Source organism: Nannospalax galili, unplaced genomic scaffold (assembly GCF_000622305.1).
Source record: "Nannospalax galili isolate Female #2095 unplaced genomic scaffold, S.galili_v1.0 scaffold1688, whole genome shotgun sequence".
Lineage (NCBI taxonomy): Eukaryota > Metazoa > Chordata > Mammalia > Rodentia > Spalacidae > Nannospalax > Nannospalax galili.
Genome location: NW_008358621.1, coordinates 201,980 through 216,766, shown reverse-complemented (window position 1 = coordinate 216,766; position 14,787 = coordinate 201,980).

Sequence of the window (14,787 nt, the reverse complement as noted above, 5' to 3'; positions counted from 1 at the left end):
CACCCTCTTGCCGCTCTATTCTACAGACTTTTCTTTAATCCTTTCTGGGCTGTTCGGCTCTCGTCCGCTAAGCCGATTTATTGCAGAGAAGGAGAACTCGCCCCCTCCCCCTCCGCTCCTAACCCTCTGGTCTCCTCCTTCCTCACATCACAACTCTGCTTGCTTGTGACAACCCCCCCCACACACACACAAAGTCGTACTCCATCCTACCCCCACCCTCCACATGTCCCTGTCCCTGGACTCTCCCTTTCCCAGCCGGATGGAGGCATACACCCTCCCTCCCTCCAGAGAGACGCTTTCCGGAGGCAGGGCAGGTGGGGCCCATCCTCAGGGTCTGCCTTGCTGAACACGGGTCAATCAATGATCCTCTTGTGGGCTTCCTTCCCGGTTTCAGGGTCCCCAAACTTCCCCAATTAGGGCTGCCCCCTCTCCTCCCCCAGAAACCTTTGCAAATGGGGGAGGGGCGTTTCCCGACCAAATCCACCCCCCACCCCAACCACATCACCCGTTTTGCATCCAGGCAGGAATGGGGAAGGAAGGTGCTGGCTGGTTCCTTCTAGCAGAGATGAAGCTGTCTCATTCTTATCAGACTTGACACCTCCACTCCCCCACCTGAGAAATGGGAGGTTAGATATCTACCCACAGATGCAGGCACATACACACTCAACACCCAGCCTGGGTCCAAGTGGGCCTTGAGGTCTTGAGCCAGCCAGAAGGGGATAAGAGTACCTAGCTCTTGGGGTGAGCTGGGGGTGATGGTATGTAAGACAGCTCACAGATGGACTTGACCCATGAGGAGGGAACAGGAGATAGACTGGCAGGACCTCAAATGCCAGCATAACCAGGGGTGAAGCTGGGTCCAGAAGCCAGGGCTCTGGCCCTTGGCCCAAGGCTCTTTCTAACACCTTCTCAAAGGAAACCTTAGCTTCCCTAGCTCTGTCAAGTTGCTGCTCAGCCTTTGCTCATTTTTTCCATCTTGGCAATGGGCACACACAGCCAGTTCTACCAGGTGCAGCCCTTGGGAGGGGGGTGGACCATGGTCAGTGACCCAACTGAGGCTGGGAGAGAGATGCAACACTGACCCTTACATCCAACTGTTCCCCACCTTTGCCCTCCCCAGCCTCAGCACTTGGCCTCAAGAGGCAGCCCTCTGCAGCTCAGGCTTGCTCAGTTGCTTGCCCCGAGGAAGGAGAGATTTGCATTTATGAAGATCCAGGCGCATACGTTCACCTGACAGGCTTTAGAACGATCCTCTCAGTAAAATAATAATAATGATCGTAATAAACCCTTATAAATAGGTGTTTGATTACAGTTTGTCCCTACGTAGGAATTTTTTTTTTTTTTTGAATCAGACTAATTGGTTGCCAGCCTGATTGGGCTGGATATGGCTTGGAACACTGGAGTCTCAGGCCTTTATCCTTTAACTGGCTGTTCTTTGCTCCCTCTCACCCTCCCCCAAGTCTCCCTCTTTCCAAGTTGCTGAGGTTGAGCTTGAGGGCATCTCCATCCCTCCCCCCCAAAACCCTCTTTCTGAACCATCCCAGTCACTGCAGGGAGCACAGTCCCCCCCACCACCACTCCTGGCTCAGGAAAAAGCTGTCCAGCTTTCAAAGCCTTCTGTAGGAGAGGGTGCCTGACTGGAGAACCTGGAGCTGGAGGCCCCTGGAGCTGGGCTGAGCTCACAGGAAACACTTGTATTCCTGTGTGAGCACTCCTGCTCCCTGAGCCTAGCTGCATAGGGTTAGGCAATATTTCCTCGGCCCTGAGTGGATCAGGCTTCCTGGTTACATCTACCTAGCCCAATCACTGAGGGAGAGATTTGAGGAGCAGGTCGTGCCAGTGGCACCACCCTGGGTGATACTTCCTCCCTTGTGGCATTTGGGGGAGATTCTAGGAAAGAAGGTCTGAAACCAAGAGAGTATTGCTTCTATGGCCAAGAGTCTTGGGCCTAGAGTTTGGAGCCCTTGGATGACCCTCCTTCAACCCCCAGGGCATCACGTCACCCTGTATTAAAAGTACTGGGGCATCCTCATCAGTGGCACATAGTAGGTCTTCACTGAGTATCTTGGATGGGTGGCTGAAGAGTGAATTAATCTCTAAATGAGGGCAGATTACCTGCTGCTCCTTAGCTTGGAGCTCAAGCTGACATGTGGCAGCTGTGGCTGTGAACCTTCTCCTAGAACCTGGACTGGGTATCCCAGCTGGGCCCAGAGAGACGGCATCCTGCCCAGGTGCATGGCTGGTTTCCCCAGAACAGGCCAGGCTGCCACGTGCACAGTGATTACCATATAGTAATAATAATATAATAGCAACACCCACCTCCCTGCTCTCCCAGCAGCTCTGCCCCTACAGTTCCATAAAACACAGCTCTAGAATCTTTTCTTCTGCTCTATCAAAAGGCGACACTGAGCACAGAGGACACAGGGTGACTTAGCAAAGGGAAAGTCACCCAGGGCCACCATAGGCTTTTAATTTCGTTTCTGTCTCCTAATGGATCTGTCGCCTGAGGAGGCAGGGCTTCCATTTTGCTGTCCTGGCACTCAGACCCATGAGTCACAGTGGGGCACGCCTCTTCCTTGGGCACCGGCCCAGTAAGAGCGCTGGGTTTCTGGGCAACCAAGGCACAGCTGTCTGGCAGGCTCAACTGTTATCAGGGCCAGATCCTCTGTCCATGGTGCTGATCCAGGCTCTCCCGACAGAGGGCGCTAGCGCACAAAGCAAAGCTTCTAGGCCGGACTCCAGGGACTGCCCCTGGAGGTCACAGGGGCGCGGTGTGATTTCCAGTATTATTGCCTCTCCCGGTCTGGCTCTGCAGGTTTGAGGGAGACTCCTTGGTGGTGTTAAAAATATGGGGAGCGCTAGGCATTTATAAAAATGCCCCTCTGTGCCAGGCACCGTTAGAGTATTTAATGTCTGTAACAGTAGCACATCAACGGGTGGTATCATTCCTATTTTACAGATGTGAAAACTGAGGCTCATAGAGGTTAAGTAATTTTCCCAATGCAAGACCTAGATGTGAATTCAGGCCAAGCTTCAAGACCAGAGCTCTTAAACACCCTCCTTGGCACACACAGGCACACACACACACACACACACGCACACACACACAAACACACACACACACACACTGGCCGACATACACACCAGTGCACCTGCATGCACGCACATGCCAGATCAGAAAGCTTTCATGAGTCCAGTGTATCAATCACTCTTATCCCATCTAATCATCATGAAAGTGCTCACAACAACTTTATGTATGACAGGTAAGGAAACGGGGTCTAAGAGAAGTGTGAAGAATCATCTAGAGTGGGTGAGGACAGGAATCGGGTGTGGGCCTCCCCCAAAGGATCTCTCTCTCTCTCTCTCTCTTCTCTCTCTCTCTTCTCTCTCTCTCCTCTCTCTCTCTCTCTCTCTCTCTCTCTCTCTCTCTCTCTCTCCCCTACACTCTTCTCTCTATACTGGGAAGAAGCACCCCCAGCATGCACCCCAGACAGGACCTTCTATTGTTTGATTGTTTGTCTAAATTAAACACAGCTGAAAGTGATGAGGTACCACTACTGACCCAAATCGATTGCAAGTCGGCTGCTTGGATTTAAGTTCCACCGTTGCAACTTTAACAGACTTGGCCCCACCTGCATTCTCTGGCCCCCACTTACCTCCCCAGAGGGGAACCTACGGCAGAGTTCTATAAGAATGTCCCTAGTCATGTGCCAGTGGTGGCGGGGGGCTTGGTATTATTTATCCAGAGGTGGGAATTGGAAACCAGCCAGGTCTTCCAGAATCTGGAGACCAGTGTTCCCCAAATTCGGTGTCCAAGACCATTTGAAAACTTGTAGTGAAAATTCTTTGCAAGAGGGTTCCACAGTAAATATGTGTGAGAAATGCTGGCTGTGCCCCTCTCAGTTCACAGGAGCACGTTAAAGGCTCTGAGGAGTCCTGTAACTCTTCCTTTGTTTCTTTTATTTTGTGGAAATCTGCATTTGTTAAGCCTCACAATCCTCTTCCCATAAATTCTTCTTAAGGCCTGTGAGCCAGGGTTCTGCAGAGTGGAAGTACAGCTCTGGACACACCCCAGGTCCCTTTGCAGATAGGTATATGTAACAACAACAACTATAACAAAGACCCCTGCCTACATGTACCAAGCACTTGCTATGTACAGAGTGCTAGTTTAGGTACTTTCTTTGCTTGTGCTAGTTAATTGAGTCCTCTACACAGTCCTATGGAGCAGATTCTATTTGTAGGTCCACAGAATAGATATGACTTGGAGACGTGGAGAGGTGAAGCCCTCTGCCCAAGGTCACCTGTCTGGCACATGATAAAGCTAGTATTTGAATACAGATGCTCTCTGCTGACTGGTCTCTTGGCTTCCAGATCTACCCTCTCAGTCTACTCTTCCCAGTCCACCCTCCCTGGGTCTGCCCTCCATGGAGATATCTGCCCTCTGTGCACACTGGGCTCTGTAGGCCATGTTGGAAGGTCTTGCTCTGTACTTCCCAGGGTCAGGCAAATCCTTCTTCCTTCAGGACAGTGTCAGGCATTGCCTTCATAGATTATTGAGACTACTCAACGTGAGGGTGGGGACCACAGCTGATTCATCTCTGATCATTTGTGTCTGGTACGATGGAAACTGACACAAGAAAGTAACTGTTGAAAGGAAGGAAGGAAGAAAGGAAGGAAGGAAGGAAGGAAGGAAGGAAGGAAGAAGGGAGGGAGGGAGGGAAGGAAGGGAAGGAAAGAAGGAAGAAAGGAAGGAAGGAAGGAGGGAGGGAGGGAAGGAAGGAAGGAATGAGGAATAGATGAATGGATAAATGGATGCCTGATTGGGTAGTTGAATGGCTGGTTGGATGGATAGATGATAGAATGATGGATGGATAAATGGATGGATAGTTAGACAAATGTTGCATAGATCGATGGAAGAATGGATGGATGGATGGTTATTGATGAGGGATGAATGGATGATAGCTGGCTGGAGGAATGGATGGGTGGATGATGGATGGATGGAGGGATGGATGGGTTGGTGAATGGATGGGTAGGTGGGTGGGTAGAAGAATGGGTGAATGAGACTTATGGAGTGATGGATAGATGGATGGATGACTGAGCAATGGGGTAGGCAGACAGACAGATCAGAGAAAGGCTCATTGGATGAGCACAGAGAAGGCAATGTGGACAGGTGAGTCTAGATTAGAAAGCATAGTCTTCCTGTGCATTTCACTGGCTCAGTATGAAGGAGCTAGCCAGCAGGTGCCAGTCATCAAAGGTGCCAGCAAATGTCTAAGAGGGTGACTGAAAGCCTGGGTCCTGGGGTTGGCCTGCCTAAGCTCAAATCCCAGTCTGCACACTCAGAGTGACTGCTGAGTTGAAGACAGGAAGGCAGGGCTCACAGGGCTAGTCTCCTCCTCCTCCTCCCCTGTGAAATGGGGATGGGATGAAAGGGCCACCTCGATGGCTTGTGATCAAATCAGACGATGTTCTAATGATGTCAACACCCACCTGGGACCATTTTACCTACAGCCTGTGATATAATGGTGGTTTAATGGCCCACACTGTGTTTGCCTCCATCCATCCTTAGCCTCCAGCCCTCTGTAGTAGAGGTGGAGGAATGGATAGGCTCCAGGGTCAAGGTCTTAAGATTTTAGATATTGGTCATAATCTCAAGCCAAAGAAAAAAGCCAATTCATCCCCTCCCCTCCCCCGCTTCAGCATTACTCAGCCTATGTCTGGAGTTGGACTCTTGTCTCCAGGTTGACAATCCCCGGGCCTGAGATTCCAGGTCACCCTCGGACCCTCCCTTTTCTCCTTTCCTGGCCACTCTGCAATTTTGCATGTTGCCAACAGGTGGCGCTATGGAATATGCGATTTGTCCTGTTTTTATAACCTTTTGCGTTTGAGGGCTTGCATTTCATAAAATGAATCAGCTTCATAGTTGACAGTCTCTTTAGGTGTCAGTATTTTCACAACCAAGCATGATATCCCAAACAACATATTTAAGTTCCCAGATAGTCACAATAATGTGATGGGCCCACAATACTACGGGTGAGGAAATGGAGGTTCACGGAGAGGCTCCCTGCAGACTTCATATTGAGGGCCATGTTGTCCCCAGTAGAGAAGTGGGTCTCTTCTCACTAAGGGTCTTGTCTTCTTAGGTCTCTTTGATTGTTCTGGAAGGTCTCAGAACACTTCCCCTTGTTCCTTAATATCTCTCATGCTGCCCCGTGTACAGGCCCAGGTCATGTGGTTCTGGCAAGATCTGGAAGCAAAGAAGAAAGTTCTGACTGGATGGGTGAGAAGATGGATGAATGGATGGATGGGCGGAGTGAGTGGCTGATGGATGGATGAATGGGATGGGGGATGGATGGATGGGTAGGCAGGTGGCTGATGGATGGATGAATGGGTTGGGGGATGGATGGATGGAAAGGCGGGTGGGTGATGGATGGATGAATGGGATGGGGGATGGATGGATGGATGGGCGAAGTGAGTGGCTGATGGATGGATGAATGGGATGGGGGATGGATGGACGGATAGGCGGGTGGATGATGGATGGGTGAATGGGATGGGGGATGGATGGACGGATAGGCAGGTGGATAATGGATGGATAGGCGGGTGGGTAGATGAATGGATGGATAAATGTGAGACTTACTGAGTGATTCTGTCGCACATGGCACAGTGTTGTGCCAATGGGCTTTGGTTAACTATAAAGGCCCTGGAGTAGAGCTGGGCATCTTTCTCCCTCTCCAAAGCCTGCTTTCTTGATTCTTCAGGTCCTGATGCATCCAAAAATTCCATCTGATTTACAGTAAGAGAAGTGATTTAGTTTCCCTAGGCTTTGTAGTTCCCATTGGAAGAGGTGAAGGTTGGGCTGGCTCTGCCAGGCCTGAGAGCTGATGTCTTGCCTGAGCATGAATCCACCTCCTCCTCACTTCTGGCTCATTCTTTCTGAGCCCCTAACAAAGGAGATGCATCGTTTGTGGCATGGAGCTGGGCTTGCAATACTGGCTTTCTGGAGGGGGTGAACCTGGAGTTCTGAAGGATGCCAGATTAACTAGGAAGGGAGAAGTTGAGGGGGGCAGAATCGGGGTGGAAAGCCTCCTAGACAACACCTCATCCACTGGGAACAGTGAGCAGCTGGAGGCTGAGCTGGGGTGCAGGGCAGAGAGGCCAGGAGGTTAGGCAGGGTATCTATGGACCACTCAGGGTCATGCATGCTGAAGGTGGCCGGAAGCCATCAGAAACTGCTTGACTGTGTGGAGGACAGTGATGAGGGCACAGAGTTAGATCAGTCATGGGATCCAGTGATACCTGACATTCAATCTATCCAACTGACCTATTTCCAGATCCCAAAAGGTGTGTGTCACCCTTGAAGCCCTCTGTCATCACACTCTGCTGCAGATAGATGATATAAAACAGTCCTACTAACTCCAGACAGTCCCCAAACTCTCCCTCTCCACCTGGCTCCTGTCCTTCTGTCCAGCTTCCCTATTAAGGAGGTGACCCTCAGAGAGGACACTGATGACCAGGCTAAGGGGGCTTCCCTGGAAGGGAAGGTTCTGGGAGGCTCAACAGACAGCTCATTGCCTCTCAAAGCTTCTGTCTTCAAAGGGGAGCTAATGCACACCAGCTGGAGAGATAGAGCCCTGTTAGTGCTTTTAATGATGGCAAACAAAGTCTAGGCCAGCACAGGCTCATGTGCTCCAAGCCTTCAAGGTTTTTTGTTTTGTTTTGTTTTTGAGATAGTATTGCTATGTAGCCTTGAATGGCCTCAAACTTATGACCAGCCTGCATTCCACATTCTAGAATTACAGGCCTGTGCCACCAAGTCTGGTTTGTCCCCAAGCCTGAGTAGCATTGTGCCAGTGTCTGCAAGTGGTTTATCACTGACGCTGAGGCTGTTGAAGACCATGTGGGTTCATCGAGCTTGGAGTTGGACCAGACCCTGAGCTGGGTGCCAGAGACACAGAGCAGAAGGATCTCATCTGTGCCCTTAGGAGCTCACAGTTGGTAGGGCTGAATGCCCAGTCAAGATGACCTGAGGGTCAGCACCAGGATGCTCGCCTGCATCTGCTGGTCAGATCTTCCTGCCTGCTGTCCACATGGTTTCCACTTCCTGGCCCCTTTGTCCTCATGGGCTGTAGGCTAATGACAGGGGTCTCAACCCAGATGCACATGGGGCCACTTCTGGGGCTCCATAATATTCGTGTTCGGTTCTCATCATCCACGGCCCCCTCACCCTGGTATTGGGAAGCCAACTCAGGGCTTCCCACACACCAGGCCAGTGTTCCAGACCAGTGTTCTACCAGAGTTACAGCCTCAATCCTTTCATGTTTTGTTTTGCTTTGTTTATTTGGAGACAGGGTCTTACTAAGTCATCCAGGCTAAACTTCAACTTGCATTCTTCCTGCATCAGCCTCCCAAGTAGCTAAGATTACAGCCTTGTAACCACCAGCCTGGCTACTCTTGCTCATAGAGCTCTGTTCATGCTGTTCCTTCTGCCTGGACTGCCCTTCCCCAACCTGCCCTCCCATCTCCTTTACCCCATGCCCCCACACCTGAGTTCTACCCAGGAATCTGGCTGATTCCAGCTCAGGTTCAGAGCTCAAGGACACCTCCAGGCTCACAGCTCTGTGCAGCCCCATGAGGTTAGGAAAGTGGTGAGAAGGACAGAATGTGGGAGGAGGGAGGAGGACAAAGCCTCAGTCTGGGGCAGAGGCTCTGACCTAGCCCTAGTACCTGGGGGAAGATTGCAATGACTAGGGTGGGTCCTTTCTCACCTGGACCCACCCTCAAGAACAGCATCAAAGGTGCTCCTGCCTCACTGCAGTCCTCAAGTTTTCCCTGAAGAATGAAACCATCCTTGAAGGACATGTAATTTGGAAGAGTCTGTGACCAGAGCCTGTGATGCCGACCGGCTACTATCCGAGAGTGCAGTTTCAGGGGTGGTGGGGGTGGTGGAGGGCGTGTGGTGGGCCTCTCTGTTAGCAGACACATTCTCTTGAGCAGGGCTAACTAGCATCCCTGGAGCCCCAGGGAATTCCAGGACACAGGCACCAAGGGTCTTGGTAGCCCCTGCTTCTGTGTCTTGCTCTTCTTTATCAAGACAGTCAAACATCCCCTCCTCCACTGCCCCCTTTGCAGTGTCAGGAGGGACACAGTGTCTCCTGAGAGCCGTTCCTCACCGTGGTTCAATAAGCCCCGTATTTCACACCCCGAGTGGCTGCATTTCGGTGGTGGGTGAAGTAGTTTTATTTTTATCGCACACACAGGCATATAAATATGTACGAGGCACACAGAAGCACTTTAGGGTCTCTCTGGAAGGATGCTTGGTGTGAGTGTGAGTGAGAGACCAGGCTAAAGAGTTCACACAGGGCACAGACTCCACAAGGGATGAAGGTGTTATGCCCTACCACTGTTCGTGGCTCATGTCATATGAAAAATGCCTGCCCTCCTGCCTGGACAAACTTTCCAGAACAAAACTTAAAAAAAAAATGAAAGTAATTTTTAAAAGATCTGAATTCCATCCTTAACCATGCCTCTTGGCAGCTTTGTAACCTCAGACCAAGTCCTTTCCCTGTGTGCATCTCGGCACAGAGAGCTACACCCTGGGGTTAACTTTACTTCCTTGTAAGCCTCCCAGTTTTTTCTCTTAAAGAACAAATATGCTGAAGAATCTGCAGTGGGCTTTGAGAATGGTAATATTACAAGCATAAGAGGCTTATCACGATTCTGCCCCAGCCACACTGGCTCGTGGTAATGCAGGGCTGACTGAGGTAATGCCAACAATGGATGCTCTGGGTGTCCCCGTCTCTGTGCCCGTCGGGGAAAGGAGGGAGGGAAGAACAGTCAAAGACCTCCTGTGACAGAGCCCGGTGCTTTACATACATTACCCAACTTGAACATGACAGTGACACCAAGTGGGAGGCACGGCTTGCTTCTTACGGAAGGGCAAAGAAGCTAATGAGAGGCAGAGCCTGAGCTCAGGTTGCCACCATGATCTCCTGTAGGTGACCGCATACACCTGCTCTGTCCTGGCAGGCTACCTCACAGCAGGGAAGGTTCAAGGCCACCAAGGGCCAGAGAATGCACTGTCCTGTGTCTAGGGCTGGCTGAGGCCAAAGCAGGCTTTCAAGTACTGGAGGGTGGGGGTAGGGGAGTCCCAGGGCATGGTGGGGATGTGTTCTAGGGTAAGACAGATTTGAGAGTGATTATAACTCTCTGTGTGTGTTGGGGCGGGGGAATCAAAAGATCCTGAGCTCCAGTCCAGACTCTATTCTGAGCTCCATCCCACACCCATGTCTCTTTTTCTCTTCCTTTCTCTATCTTCCTTTTTTTTCTTTAAAAAAAAAAAAAAAGCCTCACTCTGTAGCCCTGGCTGACCCTGAAACTCCCCAGCTATGTAGCCCAGGCTGACCTTGGCTTCTCAGTGACTGGTCCTCCTGTCTCAGTCTCCCCCAGGTGCTGCGACGACAGGCAAAACCCACCAAACCCAGGAGCTCCTCATCTCCCTCATCTCTTAAACTTGTACTCTAGGACGCAGACGGTGAGAAGCGAAGCAGCAGGCTGCTCTCCTTCCAGGGGCTGAAGCATCCAGAAGGTCCGATGGGGGGGGCAGGGGTGGAGGCAGGGGCTCTGCATTCCCTGCTTTCTTGCCCCACCCCTCACAGGACTCCCCTGGCTCCAGAGCCCACACACGGCCCCTTTCCAGGCCAAGGGAACCAAGAGCCTAGTTGGATCCTGAGATCACTGTCAAAAGTACAACCCACAAACCAGTGCCAGGTTCAGGGACCCAGTGACCAGGTGGACTGGGTGGAAATCAGTGTGTCAGGAAGAGGAACTCTGGGTGGTGTGGGAAAGATAGCCCAGCCTGAGAGGCCGGCAGCAGCTAGAGGCCAGGGCAGTGGACGTGGATGTACCAAGAGCCCCCTTCTCCACAGAGCCCAGGGGACTGTTGGGAGAAGCACCATCATTCTTCAACAGAATCCCTTGAGGCCATCAGTGGCTGCTGGTGGGGGTCGAGCCACACTGGAGGAGCCAGTGTAGACCAGAAACCTGTTCTTCCCAGCCTGATCATTTCTCTATTTCCTAATTTGTTTCAGATTTTAGGAACCCTGCAAAGAGCAGACCAAGCAGCAGCATTACGGTGTGGTAAGGGGAGAGGAGGCACATCCACGCAGACTACAGAGAGGAGGGGAGTAGAGAGGGAGGGGCTGGTAGCCTTAGCAGGGGTGTGATTCAGAGCCCAGCTGGGTCCCAAGAGGCCACACGCACCTGCCCAGATGTTTGCATCCAGGAGAGATTCCCTGTTCCTCTTCCAGTGTCTCCATGAGACACTGAACCATTTCTAAGAGCTCAGCTCAGTGATCAGTATATTCCCATCACTGGATAATCTCCAGGACTGTGTCATCTTGAAGAACTAGAACTCTGCATGTGTTAACTCCCCACTCCCCTCCCCCGCTGCCCCTGGCAACCGGCCCTCTCCTTTCTGTTCTGTGAGGCTGTCTAGGTTCCTCATAAGAGGAGTGCAGTGTCAGTCTTTCTGTGACTGGCTTCTGAACAGAGTCCTTCGTGGCTCATCTGTGTTAAAATGTGTCACGGATTCCGTGTGTGTGTGTGTGTGTGTGTGTGTGTGTGTGTGTGTGTACATGCATGTGGGGGCCAGAGGTCCAATGTCAGGTGTCTTGCCCAATCACTCTCCACCCTATTATTTTTTAATAATTATATTTGTTGTTTTAGACAGGGTCTCCCCTGTAGCCCCAGCTAGCCTGGAACTTGCTGTGTAGACCAAGCTGGCCTCAGTCTTAAGATATCTGCCTGCCTCTGCCTCCTGAGTGCTAGGTTTAAAGATCTGACATCACCACACACAGCTCTCTATTTTTTGAGACCGGGTCTCTCACTGAGCCTGGAGCTCACTAATTGGCTAGGCTGGTTGGTCAGTGAGCCCGAGATCCTGCTGTCTCTGCCTTCCCAGGCCAGCTTTTTACTTGGATCCTGGGATCTGAACTCGGGTGCTTTATGACTGAGTAACATTCCATGTGTGCAGACCCCACATTTTGCTTATCCATCCACCGACGGATGGACACTCGGGCTCCTCTACCTTTGGGGTATTGTGAGTTGTGCTGCTGTGAACATGCGTGTGCAAGTGTCTCTTCCAGATTCAGTTTCCATTTTTTTTCTGGTTAGGTACCCAGGAGTGGGTTTGCTGGAGCACACAATTGCTCCTCTCTAAGGAGAGAGACTGGTCATACAGGATCTTCTGCCTCTGAAGGTGGCAATCCTGCTCAGAGGTCCCCAGCACTCATGGCTCCTGCATCTCACAGGCCTCACTGTGGGCAGAGTGGGGCCACCTTCTCCAGAGAGAGAAACAAAATGCCCAGAGTGACCCCCAAAGGGCAGATACAACTTTGGGATGGGAGTATCCCAGATAATGACTAAGGATGCTGAGGAGAGACTGCCCTGGATCTGCGTGCACACTACAGTACAGGAAAGCACCAACGTTTGCCAAACTGCCCACCTCTCTTCCCATTACTATGAAGAAATATCCAACGAACACCTGGGGCAAGGCAGGGGGAGGATGGCTCTGCTCACAGTTTCCTAGGATGTCAGTGCATCCTGGTGGGGAAGGCCTGGCAGCTGGGCCTGTGGAAACTCAAAGCATGGTCTACTGACATCCTGCCAAAGCAGAAAGAACGCACTGGAATCAGGACTGGACTAGACCACTCAAAGACCTCCCCCGTGACTGATTTTGCCAGGCAAACCCTACAACCTCTCAGACCGCACAAGCTGTGGACCAGATGTCCAAACACAGGAGCCACTGGGGGACGCTTTAGACCTACAAGCTCCCAAAACATTGACTAAATGACCGGGAGTAGTTAGAACATTCTAGACAGGAGATGCCAGCTGAGGTCTTTCTCGTGTGATGGGAGCCCATGAGTGTGTGAGGAGGATGCAGCATTTAGGGGTTTTCCTCTGTGAAGGAAAGCTCTCCAGAGAGACGCAAAGGACAAGAGCAGTCAATACACGCTACAAACCTTACTGGGCACAGAGAAAGTGCCTGAGTGGGCTGGAAAGGGTCTGAGAGGGAAGAAGACTGGTTCTTTAAAAAAGTGTGTGGAGTGGGGGAAGGCTGGAGAGATGGCTCAGCTGTTAAGAATACTGGTTGTTCTTGCAGAAGACCCGGGTTTGAATCCCAACACCCACATGGCAGCTAACAGCTGTCTGTAACTCCAGTCCCAGGGGACCTGACAGCCTTTTCAGACCTCCTCGGGCATTGCACAACATGGGTGCACTTACCTACATGCAGGCAATACACGCATACACATAAAAAAATTTTTAAAGTGTGGGGGGGTGCTGGAGAGATGACTCAGCGGTTAAGAGCACTGGCTGATCTTGCAGAGGACCTGGGTTTGGTTCCCAGCACATACGGTGATTATATCTGTAGTAGGGAATCCAATGCCCTCTTCTGGCCTCTGAAGGTTTTGATCACACCTGGTACGCTTACATGCCCACAGGCAAAACACTCATACACATAAAATAAAAATAATGCCTTTAGTTCCAGCATTTGGGAGGCAGAGACAGGCAGATCTTTGTGAGATCAAGGCCAGCCTGGTTTACATAATGAGTTCTAGGCCAGTTGGGCTATAGAGAGACCCTGTTTCAAAAAGATCAAAATAAAAATAAATAAATAAATTGAAAGTAGCCCCACACACAAAGACAGAGCAGCATCTCATCTGGATATGTCTGTCTGGAAGCCTGAGCATGCTGGGTTCCCCTACAAATGGACCTTGAGAATTTGAAGGGTCCAGCAGGGGAGCACAGTGACTCTGTATCTTTGACTGAAGACAGATCCGCCTCTATCAGGGAAGCCCGTCCACCACCACTAATTGTGCAAGTTTGGGATGTATGGGAATGGTGAAGGGGGAGGGGCACCCACCCAGTCAGCCAGGGCAGCTAAATCAACCCTGTCCATCACTGGGGTGACAGATGGCACAGCCAGATCACCTTCACATTTGAAGGTGTGGTCTTCCTGGCAGCATCTCTATTGACTAGTGGGGACAGAGGAAGTGCATTATGGGAAGGTGAAGTGAGGGGACCCATTTAGAAGAGCTGCAAAGTGCTCCTTTCTTAGAGCAGAGCCTTCCATCTGACTTGGTTCACTCAGGGCCTCTGTTAGCCAGGACCATGTCCGCCAAGCAGGTTCAGGCTCTGGAATCATCTGTGTGCAGATAGCAAAGTTCCAGCCTGTCTTGAGTCCCAGGTTCTTCCCTCGTCCACAACTGAGGCAGCTGGGAAGACTTCCTGGAAGAGGTGATGCAATCAAGACAGCACAGTTTCAGATGAGGGGCCAGACGAGGGAATAGGTGGCCACCAAGGGCTCCCTGGTGGGAGGGACAAGCTCACAGCTGTGCTTCCCTGCATTCATCTGTCAGTCATGCCCAGGGTGGGCGGGAGGAGATAAGGGTATGCACATGGAGGGCAGCTAGGGCTGCCACCACCCAGAAAGGGAACTATCATTTGTCCTAGTGTGCTGATGCTGGGGACACCACTGAGACCACTGGCATCTGCCTGGCCTTGTGGAGCTGAGTGTATGTCAGCAGTAAGCACAGAATCTACAAGTCAACAGTCAAGCTGGGATGCTCGCCAGTTGTGACCTGTCCCAGGAAGTATGTAAAGATGATGTGAACAGTGATCAAAGTGTGTGGAGTAGGCTGGGAGGGCTTCTCAGAGGAGGTGACAATTGAGCCACATAAGGATAAGGGTGGGGCTAGGAGCCGGGGAATAGCTGGGCAAAAGAAGAAC